The sequence below is a fragment of the Delphinus delphis genome, chromosome 2, assembly GCF_949987515.2.
Source record: "Delphinus delphis chromosome 2, mDelDel1.2, whole genome shotgun sequence".
Taxonomy (NCBI): domain Eukaryota; kingdom Metazoa; phylum Chordata; class Mammalia; order Artiodactyla; family Delphinidae; genus Delphinus; species Delphinus delphis.
In genome coordinates this window covers 77,461,644-77,481,875 of record NC_082684.1, presented here as the reverse complement: position 1 = coordinate 77,481,875, position 20,232 = coordinate 77,461,644, and the positions used below count along the sequence as shown (strand labels likewise).

At 40.7% G+C, this 20,232-nt stretch overlaps 1 protein-coding gene across 1 annotated transcript in view; it reads right to left on the bottom strand.

The window, feature by feature from the left end:
• Positions 1-20,232, bottom strand: part of AVEN (apoptosis and caspase activation inhibitor) — a 193,775-nt gene that overhangs the window by 24,713 nt on the left and 148,830 nt on the right. The window lies entirely within an intron of this gene.

Below are 20,232 nucleotides of genomic sequence, written 5' to 3'. Positions count from 1 at the left end.
GTTCTTCAGAACCTTTTTTTTTTTTTTTTTTTTTTTTAGATTCCATATATATGTGTTAGCATATGGTATTTGTTTTACTCTTTCTGACTTATTTCACTCTCTATGACAGTCTCTAGATCCATCCACCTCACTACAAATAACTCAATTTCGTTTCTTTTTAAAATTTCTTTTTATGGGGGGCTTCCCTGGTGGCGCAGTGGTTGAGAGTCCGCCTGCCGATGCAGGGGACACGGGTTCGTGCCCCGGTCCGGGAAGATCCCACATACCGCGGAGCAGCTGGGCCTGTGAGCCATGGCCGTTGAGGCTGTGCGTCCGGAGCCTGTGCTCCACAACGGGAGAGGCTACAACAGTGAGAGGCCCGCGTACCGCAAAAAAAAAAAAAAAAAAAATTTCTTTTTATGGCTGAGTACTACTCCATTGTATATATGCGCCACATCTTTATCTATTCATCTGTCAATGGACACTTAGGTTGCTTCCATGTCCTGGCTACTGTAAATAGAGCTTCAGTGAACACTATGGTACGTGACTCTTTTTGAATTATGGTTTTCTCAGGGTATGTGACCAGTAGTGGGATTGCTGGGTCATATGGTAGTTCTATTTTTAGTTTTTGAAGGAAACTCCGTACTGTTCTCCATAGTGCTGTATCAATTTACATTCCCACCAACAGTGCAAGAGGTTTCCCTTTTCTCCACACCCTCTCCAGCATTTATTGTTTCTAGATTTTTTTGATGATGGCCATTCTGACTGCTGTGAGGTCATACCTCACTGTAGTTTTGATTTGCATTTCTCTAATGATTAGTGATGTTGAGCATTCTTTCATGTGTTTGTTGGCAATCTGTATATCTTCTTTGGAGAAATGTCTATTTAGGTCTTCTGCCCATTTTTGGATTGGGTTGTTTGGTTTTTAGATATTGAGCTGCATGAGCTGTTTAAAAATTTTGGAAATTAATCCTTTGTCAGCTGCTTCATCTGCAAATATTTTCTCCCATTCTGAGGGTTATCTTTTCGTCCTGTTTATGGTTTCCTTTGCTGCACAAAAGCTTTTAAGTTTCATTAGGTCCCGTTTGTTTATTTTTATTTCCATTTCTGTAGGAGGCGGGTCAAAAAGGATCTTGCTGTGATTTATGTCATGGAGTGTTCTGCCTATGTTTTCCTCTAAGAGGTTTATAGTATCTGGCCTTACATTTAGGTCTTTAATCCATTTTGAGTTTATTTTTGTGTATGGTATTAGGGAGTGTTCTAATTTCATTCTTTTACATGTAGCTGTCCAGTTTTCCCAGCACCACTTATTGAAGAGTCTGTCTTTTCTCCATTTTATATTCTTGCCTCCTTTATCAAAAATAAGGTGACCATATGTGCATGGGTTTATCTCTAGGCTTTCTACCCTGTTGCACTGATCTATATTTGTGTTTTTGTGCCAGTACCATACTGTGTTGATTACTGTAGCTTTGTTGTATAGTCTGGAGTCTGGGAGCCTGATTCCTCCAGTTCCGTTTTTTCGTTCTCAAGATTGCTTTGGCTATTCGGGGTCTTTTGTGTTTCCATACAAATTGTGAAATTTTTGTTCTAGTTCTGTGAAAAATGCCATTGGTAGTTTGATAGGGATTGCATTGAATCTGTAGATTGCTTTGGGTAGTATAATCATTTTCACAATGTTGATCTTCTAATCCAAAAACATGGTACATCTCTCCATCTGTTTGTATCATCTTTAATTTCTTTCATCAGTGTCTTAAGGAAAACTGGTTTTTATAGTTAATGTATTCAAACCATAATCCAAATAAATTCCCCACAATGCATTTAGTTGATGTGTCTCTTAAATCTCTTTAGTATTCATACTTTTTTGTTGAGGAAACCAGAGCATTTGACCTGTTGGTTTTTTCATTTCCTGATTTTGCCGATTTGGACTCTTCTTTTTGTCTAATCTATTCTTTTATTCCTTCTATTTCCTATAAACTGGTAGCTAGATCTAGAGCCTTGATCAGGTTGAAATTCGATTTTTTGGAAGGATGCTTTTTAAATCAGAGAAAATTAATTGAAATGTATAAGGACAGAATCCAATTTTAGATAAAGGTGTGATGTTGTGTTTTTAGAGCTGTCTGGATACAGAAGGAAAGTACCCCTACCATTTGCCTGAAATTTCTAGGAGAAGAGTAGACCTTAAAGTTGCTCATCAGTAGTATCATTTAGTAGTGAAATTAAGACAAGCTTCGATTATAATAGAGGAAATTTTTTTAAAAAACTGAAGTGATTGATAATAATGCACAACCTGTATGGTCATCAATAATGACATCATATTAAATCCAGGATGTTACTGACAATAAACTTTTATTCAGATGAGAACAGATTAGATCATGATCAGCCAGGGAAATGGACAGAGAGTCCCCAACTTATGATGGTTCAACTTATGATTTTTTGACTTTCTGATGGTTCCTACAAATTAAGTAGGAACCATATTTTGAATTTTGATCTTTCCCCCAGGCTAGTGATATGCTGATACTCTTTGGTGATGCTGGGCAGTGGCAGCAAGCCACAGCTCCCCATCAGCCACACAATCATGAGAGTAAATGGCCAATACACTTACATCCGTTCTGTACCCATACAACCATTCTGTTTTCCACTTTCAGTACAGCATTCAATAAATTACATGAGACATTCAACACTTTATTACAAAATAGGTTTTGTGTTAGATGATTTTGCCCAACTGTGGGCTAATGTAAGTGTTCTGAGCACATTTAATGATGTTCAGTAGGTTAGTATATTAAATGCATTTTCGACTTAATGATACTTTCAACCAACGTAGGGTTTATCATATGTAACCCCATTGTAAGTCAAGGAAGGTCTGTATTTCTTTCCAGTTTTGAACCCATCCTGTTTTCCAAGGAAAAGAGGTAGCAAGAGTGGAAGAGATGAGTGCCGCTTCCCATGCCACTTTCCCACCTTGGTCATTTAGAGATGGAATACAAAGAGAAGCAGATACATACCCAGGGCAAATCCAGAAGAATTCTGTTCAAGGAAATTTCAAAAACTGGTGCATGAGGGAGATTAGCTCGGTGCTTTGTGACCACCTAGAAGGGTGGGATAGGGAGGGTGGGAGGGAGACGCAAGAGGGAGGAGATATGGGGATATATGTATATATATAGCTGATTCACTTTGTTATAAAGCAGAAACTAACACACCATTGTAAAGCAATTATACTCCAATAAAGATGCTAAAAAAACAAACAGGAAAAAAAAGAGACTGGTGCATAATTAAACTGGGATTTCTAAAAGGGGAATTATAAGCTGGCTGACGTTCTTCAGCCCATGCTCTGGGCTGGCTGCTTTGTGAGGCTCATGGAATGGCATGACCCTTGCCCCTGCAGAGTTCACACGCTGAAGGAAAAGAAAGGGTGCACGCACCCACCACACACGGGGTCCCCACCCCAATACACACACAACCCCAAGGTCTACATGTTTGATGCTTTCATTTCCTCACCTGAATATGATGTAAGAACAGTCTTCTCCCACTAATCCAGGGCTTCCAACACTGAGGGGAACCTAAACCCCTTCCTACTCCACGTGCCTGTTTCCAATGAATTGTACAAAGCTTTCTTTTGTGTTCTCAAGTTAAATTTTGGTGAATGATACATATTAAGCGCATTTATTTACAACTGTCATTGTGAAGATGTAACCTCGCTAAAATGGTCTTTATGTCAGAACTGAAATTGAACTGTAAAGTAGTATTTTGCTACAAAATAAAATTTCAATTTTTATCACTTCTCTCCAGGAGAGAATGTTAAGGTTTTTCTTTTCTGGTGGAGAATAAGGAAAAAATAGCGATTTGAAATGTCAGTGTTTCTAAACCCAGTAGGTATTTTAAACTGTTTAAATGTATCTGGCATTGCTTTCCTTTGGTTTCTTTTCTGGAGAGGTCCATCCTCCTACCAAATAAGACATAGGTTTTTTTGTTTTGTTTTGTTTTGTTTTACAGTTGTGACATTCAAAAGCTAATAATTCTTTTTATAGATGTAAAGCCCTTCAAGGTAACTTACTGTCTCTAAGTTATGGGTTATGTCTGGGTTATGTCGTTTACTTTTTATTATTTTACACTTTATGTAACTTTACACTTTACACTTTATGTCGTTTACTTTTTATTATTTTACACTTTAAAATATTTTGTGAACTTGTATAGTTAACATGGTTAATTTTTTGCTTTTCTTGGGTTGGTTGCAGGGCCAAATGCCTGAAGACCATAGTAGGCCGGCTTCACAGTGGTGTACTTAAGCAATGAATATTCATAAACTACGTCAAAATATACACTAGCCATCGATGTGAAGGAAAACATAGCCATGACACAGATCCCAAAATAAAATGGCAGAGATCAGCATTATGCAGAGGGCCGTCAACCTAAAGGGAGGGCTCTCCTATGCAGACTTCCCGAAGTTCTCGAAGCAGGTCTACTCATCGAGGACTATGAATCACGACACGTGTGTGGCACACAAGGCCACGCGATCTCGGACAAGCAAGATCCAAGATGATGTGTTTGCTCTGACCCAAGACTATGAACCAGACCTCGGAGCTCACCCTCAACTGCTGCTGCCACTCAGCCCCTGGGCAAGAACGCACAGGGATCAGAGTGAAATGTCAGGCAGAGAGAGGTCCATCCTCGACACTGCCAGCACCAGGTAACTGATTACATGTAAGAGTCTTATCTGACTCCAGAGCGTCAGATCCAATGATCATATAATACCAACACTGCTGACAAGGGCTATGGTAACTGGACATGATGGATGGAAAATGAAATTCACAGACTATACGTTTGAGAGTTTAAGATGGACTTTTGATTTCATAATGTTTTAAAGAAACAACAAAGGTTTGCGTGACAGATTCAATGACACTATAGAATGTTGCTGAATAGTCAGTGACACTTTTAAAGGTGAAGAACTGGGTGCCAAGGGGAAGATCAGATCAACCTGAAGGATACCAAATCAAGTCCTCAGACCTAATTTTCATGGAAGAGGAAAAAGAGAAAGAGAGATAAAAGAAGTAAACTGAGCCACTAGAGCAAAATTGGGGATGTTCATTGAGAGGTAATCATTTTGGTAAATCAACGTACAAGTAACACATTTATCCTTTTATGGTGGTTAAGTGATTAGGCTCTGAAGTCGGACTGTCTGAGTTTGAATCCTGGCCCCACTGTTTAGTGGCTGTATGTCTTTAAGAAAGTTGCCGGTACTTTCTGTGCCTCCCCTTCCTTTCTGTCAAATGGGGATAATAAGTGTTCTCAGCTTCACACGATTATGAGGATTAAATGATCTATGCACATAAACTGTTTTAACACAGTCATTGGCAGACAGCAAATGCTTAGTAATTTTAGTTGAGGTCAACATAATCACCAAGCAATCAGTGAGCGGAAATTATGATGCTGCTCTATCCTATTTTGTGTCCCCCAAAGCCAGTGATGCCAGGGCTCTCCCAAAAATGTCACTCAGGCTGATTTCCCTGTACCAATTTTGGAAAGATAAATAACAAAGAAAAAAATCTTTTGCCATGAGACCGCAGGAGTTAAGTAAAATTGAAAGAGTAATAGCCAAGTATAGTGATTATTTGAAAGCTCACAGTTGCTTTCTACTGTATTAAATTTCTACTGTAAACTTGAATTAGAGTGAATAAAAAGGTTAAGGTTAGAAATTCCACCTGATTAAGTAATTGCCTTCAAAGACCAATCATTTACCGTCCAACATCGTGTTGAGCCTAAATTATGAGAACTATAGAAAGAACTGTCATTGTTCCAAGACATTCAAAGTAGTTTTTAGTACACTGATGTTAAAAAAAAAAAGACACTATAAATTGTTCCTGTATCACGACAGAAAGAAAATCATATAAATCCTAAATATTAAATTTCTTTTATTTCTTTACCTAGAAATAACTACATCAAATATCAGTACATAATTTATCATTATCACAAAAAGTGATTCTGGGTAAGAGGGAAAGATAATCTCAAAATTCACCCATCAATTATCAGGATGTTCCAATGACCAAATCAACCTCATGCTCACCTTGTTCATCTGCATAATTCAATATTAATATAACAAAACTTGCCCCAACTATATATTTTTTAATCGTACTTAATCATTTGGCTAAGATTTGCTGGGAAGGAAAAAAAACCCATATAATATAAGGTAACCAAATATAAACTTAGCTTACTTCTTACTCAGATTATAGTTAATCGACTTAATATAAAGAAAAACTAAAGTATCTTCTGAAATAATATATCTAATCTCCCTTTAATAGGAAAACATTTTTTAAAGCATAGAATACTTTTTTGTTTTTTTTTTTTCCGGTACGCGGGCCTCTCACTGTTGTGGCCTCTCCCGTTCCGCACGCTCAGGCTCAGCAGCCATGGCTCACCGGCCCAGCCGCTCCCCGGCATGTGGGATCTTCCTGGACCGGGGCAGGAACCCGTGTCCCCTGCATTGGCAGGCGGACTCTCAACCACTGAGCCACCAGGGAAGCCCTAGAATACTTTTTTAATACTTATCTCTGTCACTTCCAGCCACCTCTTCCCACGCTATACTAGCAAGAATTTAACACCAGCCAAGGGAATCTACCTGAAGAACAGAGAAATTCAGTAGAAGGATGATTACAAGATAAATGAAAAAAAAAATCAACAACTTTTCCACATACTATCAATAAACAATTAGACAATGGGATGGAGGAAAAAAGAACCCCTTCATGACAGCAACAAAAACTTAATATATGTTGAGGCCTATATGAAGAAAATTATAAAATTATAAAGAAGGATTCTTGTTTATTCATTTAACAAAAATTTACTAAGAACCAGGCTGTATTAAGTGCTGAAAGAATAGCACTGTATAGGACATTGCTGCCCTTGATGAGTTCATGGTTACATGAAGAAGCAATCACAGAACGTACAACAAAAGACGCAACATTTTATGGGAGCGCTGTGTGTCTTGTGTGTGGGGAGTGGAGGGATAATTAATTCAGGTTAGGGCAGCGTCAGGATTCCTAGAAGAGGTGATGCCTGACCTGAAGGATGACGAAGTTTGGCCAAAATCAGAAAGTGAGAAAATGCAGGCATTGTGGGTACCCTCATGCAGTTTGGTGTTACTAGAGCATAAAATTTGAGGAAAGAGTAATTAAAAATAAGGAAAAGGTACAAATGGAAAAATACAGCATTCCTAGATGAAACCTAGGAATGAAACAATTGTAAAAACATCGATTTCTCCCCAAATAAATATTTCTATTCAACACAATTCCAATAAAAATCCCAATTTGGGGTAGAGGGAGAATTTTATCAACTATTCTGTTTCATCTGCAAGAGTAAATGGATTACAAACAAGACTTTTCTGAAATTTTTTAAATAAAAAGGAAGAATGAGCCCTACCTACCAAATCAAAAGAGCAGACTATAAAGTTATAGTCATTACACATTATAATCCTGGCAGAAGAATAGGAAAATAAGATACACACTTCAGAAAGAAACCCAGGCACACAACTTTGTATGTGATAAAGATGGCATTTCAAATCAGTGGGGGAAAACATAATAGCCCATGAGTGGGACAATTTTCTTATCCACGTGGAAGAAAATTTACATTAGGTTTTCACATTTCTTGCTACAGACACACACACAACTTCAGAAAAATTTAAAATATAAATGTAAAAAATGAAACTACAAAATATTAAGACAATCCAGAAGGGAACAGTTTTATTATCTTAGAATGGGGTAGGACTTTTCAAATCAAGACTTGATATTTAGAAAATCCATAAAGGAAAAGATAAACAGATTTCACTACTTAAAATTGAAAACTTCTGTTAAGCAAAAGAAAAAGATTAGAGAAAGAAAAACTGACTTGAATTTTTAAATGAGCAAGATAAAAAAGACAAAGAGCTAATATCCCTAATATACCGAGAGCACTCACAAATCAACTCAGAAAACACACTCAGTAGAATAGAACTGAGGACGAAAGAATAGACCAATGAAGCAAACATAGGAAAAGATGCTCAAACTTGCTAGTTGTCAGAAAATTCAAATTTAAAACTCATAAGAGACTGTTCCATTTTTTGACCATGAGGCACAAAAATTTAAAAGACTGATACATCCAGGATTAGTAAGAATGTGGAGAGATGGGGCATTATACATTGCTAGTGGAAATATACCTTGGAGCAAGTTTCTGAAAGATAATTGGGTAGTACCTATCAAAACTGACCAAAGCAAATCTACTTTTAGAACTCAGTGTATATGTGCAAGCATTGTTTATAAAAAGGAAAAACTCGAAGCATCCTCAATATTCATTAATAGGAGAATGGTTAACTAACTCACAGCATACTCCTAATATAGACTACTACTCAGCCATTAAAAAGAATGAGATAGGTCTGTATAACTAACACAGGAGGACGTTTGTAATGCACTGATGAGTCAGAAGAGCAAGCTAAGGAACACCATTACGTCAGAGGTCCCTGAGACCATCCTCAGGTTGAATGATTTGCTAGAAGGACTCTTAGGACTCAACAAACAGTTGTACCCGTAACTATGATTTATTACAGCAAAAAAACACAAAGCAAAATCAGGGAAAAGGGGCATGGATGAAGGGGCGTGGGTGAAGTCCAGAGGCCCAAGCTCCCAACAGTCCTCTCCCTGGACTCACCTGGATCCAATTCCTCCAGCAACGAAATATGAAAATTCATGTAAAATAGGCTACCAGGGAACCTCATTAGAGACTTGGTGCCCAGGGTACGTACTGGGGGCTGATCACATAGGCACTTGCTGCCTAGCCTGTTCCAAAATTGCAGACACTCCGAGGAAAGCAGGTGTCCAGCATAAACTATATTGTTTGTACAAACAATTGAGATACAGTGAGCCACTCTAATCAGTTCCGGGGATGGTGAGAATCCTCCCAGGTTCCAAGTTCCCCACACCAGCCAAGGGCCAACCTGGCAAGCAGGCCCTTCTGTACATAAGCTGTCTCAGGCCTCCTCTGTTAACGCTTTTCTGTACAACCATGAAGAGTAAAAACAGGCCACATAACGGGAAGAAGATGTATTTAGTGTTGGCACGACCAGGTTCTAGTTCCACCTTTGCTAACTCCATTTTCTCATCTGTAAGCTTCATTCATCCTTAGGTACATTGGTTCAGTGTTTATTGAGCACCTATTATACACTGTCCCAGACTGGGGGGGGGGGGGTGATACAGGGGTGAATAAAACAAAGGCCCTGCCTCTTGGAGCTTACATTCTATCTACACAAAATCAATATGTAGTGTGTCCAGTGGCTGTAAATGCTGTGCAGAAAAACAAAGCAGGGTAAGAACAGCTTGGACCAAGGAGGGAGGGCGGGCGGACTGCTAATGCATCATGGAAAGGTCAGGGAAGACCTCTCTGATGGGTAACACTGAGGCCATCTCAAGGAAGCAAGGACCGGAGCATGCAGATTTCTGGAGGAAGAGCACCCCAGGAGGAGGGGAAACATGCAAAGCCTTGGGATGATGCTTCACACATGTGAGGAGCAGCAGCGCCCAGAGTAGCTAAAACTATGGGTCATTACCTTTCTTCACAGGATTGTGTGAGGACCCAAAACAATGTGTAAATGTACTTCATAAGCCAAACTGACATTTTTATTAAATAGCTTTAATTTGGGGGAACTTAACATATTATTTATAGGAAATACTTTTGGAATTCTGCTTTTTTCCTATATTGGTACTTAAGTAAGATGTACTCTGGGACTTCCCTGGTGGCACAGTGGTTAAGAGTCAGCCTGCCCATGCAGGGGACAGGGGTTCAATCCCTGGTCCAGGAAGATCGCACGCGCCGCAGAGCAACTAAGCCCGTGCACCACGACTACTGAGCCTGCATTCTAGAGCCTGCGAGCCACAGTTACTGAGCCCTCGTGCCACAACTACTGAAGCCCACGCACCTAGAGCCTGTGCTCCACAATAAGAGAAGCCACCACAATGAGAAGCCCGCGCACCGCAGTGAAGAGTGGCGCCCACTCGCCGCAATTAGAGAAAGCCCGCGCACAGTAACGAAGACCCAACGCGGCCAAAAATAATAAAGAAAATTTTTTAAAAAGATGTACTCTTACTTACAGATATTCAAAAGAGATTATTCTTTTAACTTACATGTACAAGAAAATATACCTTTCAGAAAATATTTAATTACCATATTTTACATTTTGAACATTTACCATTTTATTTTTAAAAAATCAAGAATCTATTCTATTAATAAAGCTATAAAAATGGGCATCTTTGTTGCACTACAAAGACTTCAAGTGACAAATATATTAAATTCAACAGTTTTAAGACCCCATTATCCAATAATGATGCCCTTTTTTTTTTTTTTTGCGGTACGTGGGCCTCTCACTGTTGTGGCCTCTCCCGTTGCGGAGCACAGGCTCCGGACGCACAGGCTCAGCGACCATGGCTCACGGGCCCAGCCGCTCCACGGCATGTGGGATCTTCCCGGACCGGGGCACGAACCTGTGTCCCCTGCATCGGCAGGCGGACTCTCAACCACTGCGCCACCAGGGAAGCCCTAATGATGCCCTTTTAATCTAAGTCAGTGTAACGAAACATTTCCAACCAATACTAAGATCATTTCTGTTAGTATCCGGCAGACTTCTGGCTTTTATTGTCTTCTCCATTGTTGGCTTATGAACTTTGTTTTGTTGTTTGTTTTTGCATATACTATGAGCTCAGCTGAAAACTCTAGAATAATATTAGGCTCATTAAAAAGTTCATGCTGTCCCCTGGATTCGCCCCCTCACATGCCAATGTAAATCTTAAATGTCTGTTTCTCTGCCTCATCCTCATACCATTTCAACCCAATGGATATGAAATGTTTCTACATGGGAAAAAACCATCAAACTTCTCATCCCAGTAGATTTTCTTTCCTTTTATTTTTACTTTTGAAAAACACTAAAGTATTATTCTACTGAGCTACGATTTAATGGGCAAATATATGCAGAGTAATTTGAATTTTAAAAGTTTTTTGTTTTGCCTTCCTGTCAAGAAATAAAGCAAATAATGTAAGAGCTGTGGTTTTTCTCTGAGTCGTGTCTTTAGAGACTTACAAAGCAGCTATTGTTCCTTTTCGTCACCTACAGGGAAATCTGGCACACAGTTTGACCTCAGGAGGGGGTTGAGAGGCAGTGGTCACAAAGCCTGGCTGTGAAAATTACGTGCAAATGAATGTGCTTTCCACCCATGGGGCAGGGGCACAGAAAGGTGGCTGCCAGCCCAGCGTCCTGCAATACTAAACTTCACCCAAATCCAATTTGCCGCAAGGTATCAACCCAAGTTCCCTTCACCGAGTGTCACACTGATCTCACTGGTGGTGTTGACGCATCACTAACAGTGCCTCGGTTTTTGTTCCTTGATACTGTTTGGTTTTGTTTTTTCCTATTCCTTGAGAGAAAACGGGTGATGCAAATGATCTGACCTTTGTGGGGGACCCACTCCACCTTGCTCCACACAAAGCCAAGGTCCTTTCTGCATCTTACACACACCTTCGCTAAAGCAATCATCTCAAGTACGGTAATCGGCAGAGCCCGCTGGTTCCGTTATCACATACTCCTGGGACTAGTGAAGTTTCTGGCACAGCAGTAGGCAGTTAGTACGTGTGTGTTTACTGTATGAACAATGCGTAAATCTATGCGTGCAAGAACGAATAAGCAAATGAGTAAATGTACAGATCAAAGAACAAATCAGCAAATGATGTAAGTGGTCCGTGTGACGTAAAAGGGGTAGGTGATAAAGAAATAAGACAAAGAGTAAACATTCTCTTTTCATGAAACGTGCCAAAATATCAGGCAGAAACATAAAATACAGAATTATATTTGCAGCCAGAACCTTCTGTTAAATCAAGGACCTCAATTAAGAACAAGCGGGAAGGAGGAAAAGACACAGAGATTTTCAGTTGGAAAACTTACACTGCCCTCAAACCTGGAGAAAGACGCAAAGAAACAAAGGATGGATCTCAAAATGAAAATATTCTAACAATTAACACTATCCAAGGCAAGTGAATGGTGCAAATTGAAGCAAAAAGTCCAACAGCCAACTAATTTTTGACAAGGGCACCAAGAACACACAACGGGGAAAGGACAGTCTCTTCAATAAATGGTGCTGGGAAAACTGGACAGCCACATGCAAAAAAATGAAACTGGACCCCTGTCTTATAATACTCAAAAAATTACCTCGAAAATGGATTAAAGACTTCAATGTAAGACCAGCAACCATAAAACTCCTAAAAGAAAACATAGGAGAAAAGCTCCTTGACATTGGTCTTGGCAAAGATTTTTTTTTTTTTTTTTTTTTTTCCGGTACGCGGGCCTCTCACTGTTGTGGCCTCTCCCGTTGCGGAGCACAGGCTCCGGACGCGCAGGCTCAGCGGCCATGGCTCACGGGCCCAGCCACTCTGCGGCATGTGGGATCTTCCCGGACCGGGGCACGAACCCACGTGCACTGCATCGGCAGGTGGACTCTCAACGACTGCGCTACCAGGAAAGCCCAAGATTTTTTTTTTTTAATTGGAGTATAGTTGATTTTTTTTCATGGAAAGGCATTTTATTTTAAATATAGCAATGTGTACATGTCAATTCCAAACTCCCAATCTATCCCTCCCTCCCACCTTTTCCCCCCGTAACCGTAAATTCGTTCTATAAGTCTGCGAGTCTGTTTCTGTCTGGCAAAGATTTTTTGGTTAAGACACCAAAAGCACAGGCAACAAAAGCAAGTGGGACTACATCAGACTAAAGCGCTTCTGCACAGCAAAGGAAACCATCAACAAAATGAAAAGGCAACCTACAGAATGGGAGAGATATTTGCAAACCACAGATCTGATAAGGGATTACTATCCAAAATATATAGAGAACCCATACCACTCAATAGCAAAAAAGCAAATAACCCATTTAAAAATGGACAAAGGACCTGAATAGACATTTTCCCAACGACAACATACAAATGGCCAAAGGTACATGAAAAAGTGCTCAAAATCACTAATCATCAGGGAAATGCAAATCAAAACCACAATGAGATCACCTCGCACCTGTTAGGATGCCTATTATCAAAAAGACAAGAGATAATAAATGTTGGTAAGGATTTGGAGAAAAGGGAACTCTTGTACACTGTTGGTGGGAATGCAAATTGGTACAGCCATTACGGAAAACAGTATGGTGATTCCTCAAAAAATTTTAAATAGAACTACTATATGATCCAGCAAACCTTTTCCTGGATATAGGTATAGCCAAAGGAAATTAAATCAGGATCTCGAAGAGATACCTGCACACTCATGTTCATTGCAGCTTTATTCACAATAGCCAAGATACAGAAGCAACCTAAACATCCTTAAACAGATGAATGGATAAAGAAAATGTGGCGTGTGTGTGTGTGTGTGTGTGTGTGTGTGTGTGTGTGTGTGTGTATACAATGTAATATTAATCCATAAAAAAGAAGGAAATCCTGCCATTTGCAACGACAGGGATGAACCTAGAAAGCATTATGCTAAGTGAAATAAGCCAAACAAATACAAATACTGCATGATCTCACTTACATGTAGAATCTAAAATAGAAAACCTACAGAAGCAGAGAGTAGAATGGTGGTTGCCAGGGGCTGGGGGGGATGGAAATGGGGAGATGTAGGTCAAAGGATACAAATTCTCAATTATATGAAGAATAAGTTCTGAGGATCTACTGTTCAGCATGGTAACTATAGTCAATAATACTGTACTGCATACTTGAAAGCTGCTGAGAGTAGATCTTAAGTGTTCTCACCATTAAAAAAAAAGCTAACTAGGTGAGGTGATGAATATGTTAATCACCTTGATCTTGGTAATCATTCCACAATGCATATGTATAGCAAAATCATTACACTGTATATTTTAAATATATACAATTATATTCGTCAATTATTTTCAAGAAAGCTGGGGGAAAAAAATCATAAAAATAAAAGGGAAGGGGTTTCCCTGGTGGCGCAGTGGTTGGGAGTCCGCCTGCCGATGCAGGGGACACGGGTTCGTGCCCCAGTCTGGGAGGATCCCACATGCCGCGGAGCGGCTGGGCCCGTGAGCCATGGCCACTGAGCCTGCGCGTCCGGAGCCTGTGCTCCGCAACGGGAGAGGCCACAACAGTGAGAGGCCCGCGTACTGGGAAAAAAAAAAAAAAAAAGGAAAAAGGAAAAAATCCTAAAATATTTATTAGAAAACACAGCTTTAAAATATTCCACTTGTACAAGGATCTACTATGTAGCACAGGGAAGTGTATTCAATATCTTAATTATCTATAATGGAAAAGAATTTGAAAAATAATACATATATATGTATGCATGTATAACTGAATCACTTTGCTGTATACCTGAAACATTGTGAATCAACTATAGTTCAACAAATAAAATATTCCACTTGTTATTAATAAGTAAGTTTTAGAAATGCATCCTCAGGGAAACTTTAATATACAGGAGAAGATGCAGGCAAACACCAGCCCTGCTTGCATTATAAGGCAGTATTTTCCTGAAGATTCTCTACTTCTAAACTATTTTTTTTTTTGCAATACCTAATGACCTAATATAAATTCTTTAGAAACTTACTTTTGTTCTTTTTGCGCTTTATCTTTCCTGAGTAAAAATCGTGGTCCTCTACTAGGAAAATGAAAAGGGCCTGAGATGTCTCGGAACTGATGAGAGGAACCGCAGCAGTGGGCATGCACTCCACGGGCCCTCCTTCTTTGCTCTGCAGCACCTCAGAGCAGCTACTTCCGGTTCACACCAAATGTGCAATAAATGGAAGAAGCAGCTGGAAGAGAGTATGGCCACAGTGTTCCATCGAAGATACCAAGTTCCTTCTCAAAACTTCTCAAACAGCAAAGAGTGGGAAGGAGGAACAACCATGATGCCAAGAATTTCAAATAGGTTTTCACCAGCTCCTAAAAATGGAGAACTGGGAAGAAGCTGCTGAATCCTATCACACCTCTGGAAGGCGCCTGCTCTGCATAGTCTGGTTACAGAACATTCAGATACTCACAGACCTTTCTCGGGACTTCAGTTCCTAGGGCAGTAGCACAAAACGGGTGGCTTAAAACAACAGAAATTTCTTCACTCACAGAGGCTAAAATTTGGAAGTCAAGGTGTTGGCAGAGCTATGCTCTCTCTGAAGGCTCTAGGGGAGGATGCTTGCTTGCCTCTTCCTAGCTTCTGGTGTTGCTGGCAACCCTTGGTGTTCCTCAGCTTGTAGCTACATCATTCCAATAACTGCCTCTGTGGTCACATGGCCTTCTTCCTCATGTATCCTTCCTCTGTGTCCAAATTTCCCTCTTCTTTTAAGGAAAGGACATTGGTCACTGGATTACAGCTCATCCTAATGCAGTATGACCTCATCTTAACTTGATTATATTTGCCAAGACCTTATTCCCAAATAAGGTCCTATTCACCAGTACTGGGATTAGGACATGAACATATCTTTTGAGGGGACACAATTCAATCCATAAGACACACAAGTAGCTATGAAACAAGGCAAAAATATGACAACACAACAAGAAGAATAAAGGGCTTTTGTTCAGAAGCTCTAGGGGGGTTAAGAGAGGGCTTCATCGTAATTGAAAAATAGTATTTGAGAAGACAGTCCTGAGACAGAGGAGTATGATTTGTGCCAGGAGATATGCAGGAGAAAGGTGGGACATTCTAAGTTAAGTGAAGAAATGCTATGATGTTATCATCCAGAGGCAGGAAGGGGTGAATAAGCAGAGAAGAATCCAATTTAGTGGAAGCATTAGCTCTAAGAGTGATATATAGAAAAGGTAGGTGGGAACCAGGTAGCAGGTGGTTGAATATCTAAATAAGGAGCCTGTACTTCACTCACTAGATGCTTGGGGGCCATTGAGGGACTAACAGTGGTAGAAATAGCCCACTTTTCTCACCCCTGCCTAGATAACACATAGAAGGGGTTCACATAACATGACAGGGGACTTTTCAAAGTAGTTCTCTGGACAGTTCACATAACCCAGTTTGCAATTACTGGGGCCCAAACTGGGAATTTTCCCTACTGATTCGGCTAACACCTAATATCGGAATTAGAAACAGCTGGAGGGGCCCAAACACTTTTACTACCTGTCATCCAGCGGTCCCCAACCTTTTTGGCATCAGGGACCGGTTTCGTGGAAGACAATTTTTCCACGGACTGGGGGAGGGGGAATGGTTTCGGGATGATTCAAGCGCACTACATTTATTGTGCACTTTATTTCTATTATTATTACATTGTAATATATAATGAAATAATTATGCAACTCACCATAATGCAGAATCAGTGGGAGCCCTGAGCTTGTTTTCCTGCAACTAGGTGGTCCCATCTGGGGGTGATGGGAGACAGTGACACCCAAGGAGTGTTGCTTATGTTCAGTCTACTCCATAATCTCATTTTGGCTGCTGTCCCTGCAGAAAACCCTGCTTCACAAAGATAGGATGCTGGAAACGGAAGCAGGCTTTTCACTGCTTTTGCGGCAATCTCAGGATATTCCACCTTGACTTTAATCCAGAACGTATGGAGATTTGAAGTTGTCTCAAACATACTTTTGAGGGCACCGTCATTTGCGATCTCGAGCAGTTGATCCTCTTCTAGCATGGACAAAGTCGATTCACCTGGCTTATTCACAAATGGGTCACGGATCCATTCCTTCCCAGTTCGGGTGTCTTTGTGGTTGGGAAGTGATGCTCAAACTCCTTTGAAAGCTGAGATAGGCGATCATGCACCAGCTGGGAGAAAGAAGGCCCCGCCTCAGCCTCTTTCAAAATCTCCGCTAATGTTTGAAACATTGTCAAAAATCCCAATGTTCACTCGTCGCCCCCATAATTCCGGTTTGGCTTTGAATGAAGCCACTTTATCTGCCGACTTGAACACAGTTGTTATTCTCCCCTGAAGTGACAGATTGAGTTCGCTGAGCGGGTTGAATATGTCACATAAGTAAGCAAGTTTTGCAACCCATTCTGTGTCACTGAAATGTGCTGCCAGAGGCGACTGTTCTTCTAAAAGAAATCTCTGGAGCGGCTCTCGTAACTCAAAAACTCTGGCCAGTGATCCAGCTGTAGAAAGCCATCTCGCTTCTGTGTACAAGAGAAGACGTGTGTGCTCTGCGTCCATCCCCTCACAGAGCTGTGTGAACAGACGTGAGTTAAGGGCATGTACTTTAATGTGGTTGATAATTTTAATCACAACCTGCAAAACGTTGTTAAGTTCAGGCGACATTTTTCGGCTAGCCAGCGTTTCTCTATGGGTGACACAGTGCGTAGACTCACATTCAGAAGCGACCTCTTTGACCCAAGTAGTGAGACCAGAAAGCCGTCCAGTCATGGCAGCCACTCCGTCTGTGCATACACTGACACAAAATGACCAATTCAGTTTTCCTGATAAGTAATCATTTGAAGACTTGAATAGTTCTGCAGCTGTGGTGTTGGTTGGCAACAAAAGTGCACATAACATATCCTCATGCACATCCTCCTGAAAAATATACCGCACAAAAACAGGCACTGTTGCCTTGTCATCAACATCAGTAGACTTACCAACCTGGATTGTATGCCATGATGACTCATTAATCCTCTCTAACAATCGTGCCTCAATACCCTCTGCTATTTCATCAATTCGTCTAGCTATGCTGCTAACCGAAACAGGAAAACGTGCCACCTTTTGAATTGCAGCCTCTCCTAAAAGTTCACAACAAATGTTCTCAGCAGCAGGCAGGATCAACTCTTCACCAATAGTCAAGGGCGTCTTAGCTTTAGCAATGCGGTTAGCCACTAAGAATGATGCTCTCAGTGCAGACACATTTGATGAAGTGGCAGCCTTCAATAATCGCTTCTGTTTTTCTTGTTCCTGTTTTTTTCTTTTGAAAAACTCCAAAGGCTTGTCTTTTAATGCAGGGTGCTTGGTTTCCACATGGCAAAGCAGTTCTGAAGGTTTCATAACTTGGTTGGATAGCCAGTAGCCACATATTATACAAAGGGGGCTTGGAGAATGTGAATCACCTGTTGCAATAAACCCGTAATTTAAGTAGGACTCTTGGTATTTTCTTTTTTTCTTTCTAACATCTTTATTGGAGTATAATTGCTTTACATTGTTGTGTTAGTTGCTGCTGCATAACAAAGTGAATCAGCTATACGTATATATATATCCCTATATCCCCTTCCTCTTGCATCTCCCTCCCACCCTCCCTATGCCACCCCTCCAGGCGGTCACAAAGCACTGAGCTGACATCCCTGTGCTATGCGGCTGCTTCCCACTAGCTATTCATTTTACATTTGGTAGTGTGTATAAGTCAGTGCTACTCTCTCACTTCGTCCCAGCTTTAAATGCAGCTTTCTTTTTGTTGGCAGTCTTAAGAGTCTTCTGCTGTTTCATCATTGTGTCTTTCCCCCTTTTCAAAGAAGCTCTCCAGTGACGTTTGTTTTTTTACTCATTTTGGCTAGGGTTAGCTTGTGGGCTTACCAAAACTGACTGAGACAAGTGCGCAGTGCGGGAAAGAGGCACGGACGGAAGTGGTAAATAAAATAATGGGTGGGCCACGTGCGGACTAAAATAAGTGTCAGATTCTGACTTAAAGCCTGCCACCAGATGCAGCTGTGCAATTGAAGTACATCAACTCACTTGTCACTATTAAGCCTGCCACCAGATGCAGCTTAATCGTCACTTGCCACTCACTGACAGGGTTTTGATATGAGTCTGCAAGCAACTGATTTATTATGGTCTCTTTGCAGTCAAACCTCTCTGCTAATGATAATCTGTATCTGCAGCCACTCCCCAGCGCTAGCATCGCTGCCTCAGCTCCACCTCAGATCATCAGGCATTCTATTCTCATAAGGAGCGCACAGCCTAGATCCCTCACAGGCGCAGTTCACAGTAGGGTTCATGCTCCTGTGATAATCTAATGAGCTGCTGATCTGACAGGAGGCAGAACTTAGGCGGTAACGCGAGCGATGGGGAGCGGCTGTAAATACAGATGAAGCTTCACTGGCTGGCCCGCCACTCACCTCCTGCTGTGCCACCCAGTTCCTAACAGGCCATGGACCGGCACCAGTCTGTGGTCCAGGGGTTTGGGACCCCTGCCATAATCTATTTCACTCACCTGCTGAAATAGTTCCCTCTTGAAAATGCAACATTAATTCAAAAGTGTTTATACTTATGTGCTTCAGTAAAAGCCTTTTCTAGTGTTAGCTTGCAAGCTAGTACACAAAATTTAGTAAGATTTCTAACTCACAGGGGAACAATTCTTGTAGGTAATTCCTCTCTCCAAAAGAGTATTCCCGGAGTGTAAACCAACTCATTCTTTTAGGTTACAAAGCTGAGGATCCTCAAATCATAGCTTCATTATTTTTTACATACAGGGAGAAAGCATGTGCAAATAAGTACATAGAACAGAAGATCTAGTTGACAGCAACTCTGCTGAAATTCACAGGGAGAATGCCACGGTCACAATTATTGCTTGTACTCTTGTCTAGCATCCTACATCTGTATTTAAGAACCTTCTTCCCCACCCCCCGGCTTTTCTTCTATGCCCTCTTCTAGGACTATGTAATTGTAACTGCTCTATGGGAAGGAGTCCTTGAAACCCTTCCCATTTAGGTCACCTCTCCCACAAAGCTACATTGTGTCTAAATGTTCTCAACTGTCTGAGATCACCGCAACTCTAGCACAGAAAAGTAGATGGAAAAACATTTTTTCTTATTTTAAATACAAAAAGTGTGATTGCATAGCCAGATAATTACAACATGTCAATTACATGATGTCAATTACAACATCATTTTGGTGTCATCCTTCTCTTCTACTACAATATAATTTCCTTAAGGACTAAAACTTGACATTCAGCTATAAATGATATAAGATAGATCTTTCAGAAGATAAAATATGATAAAAGGTATTAACTTTTAAATAAGCAACAGTCACCTACTGGAGCCATGTATCATTCTTTTGGCCACCAGATCTGAATCCCCTTGCTTATGAAACAGTCCTCTTCCTACTATCAAAGCAGAAAATGCCAGATACTCCCTTTTCACTTCTGTAAAACATGGGCACATAAACAAGGCCACACTGATCATTAATACTCATCCCAATATTTGAATCAAAAGCTAATGACAAGGATAAGGGACCATTATTCAGAATCCATTATTAGTATTGGGTGGTCCCAACTATAACCAGTCTCTAAAAGGACAGAGCAGTGCCCAGTGTCAGTGACACTGGTGTGGGTGGTACAAGCGGCAGTGTCC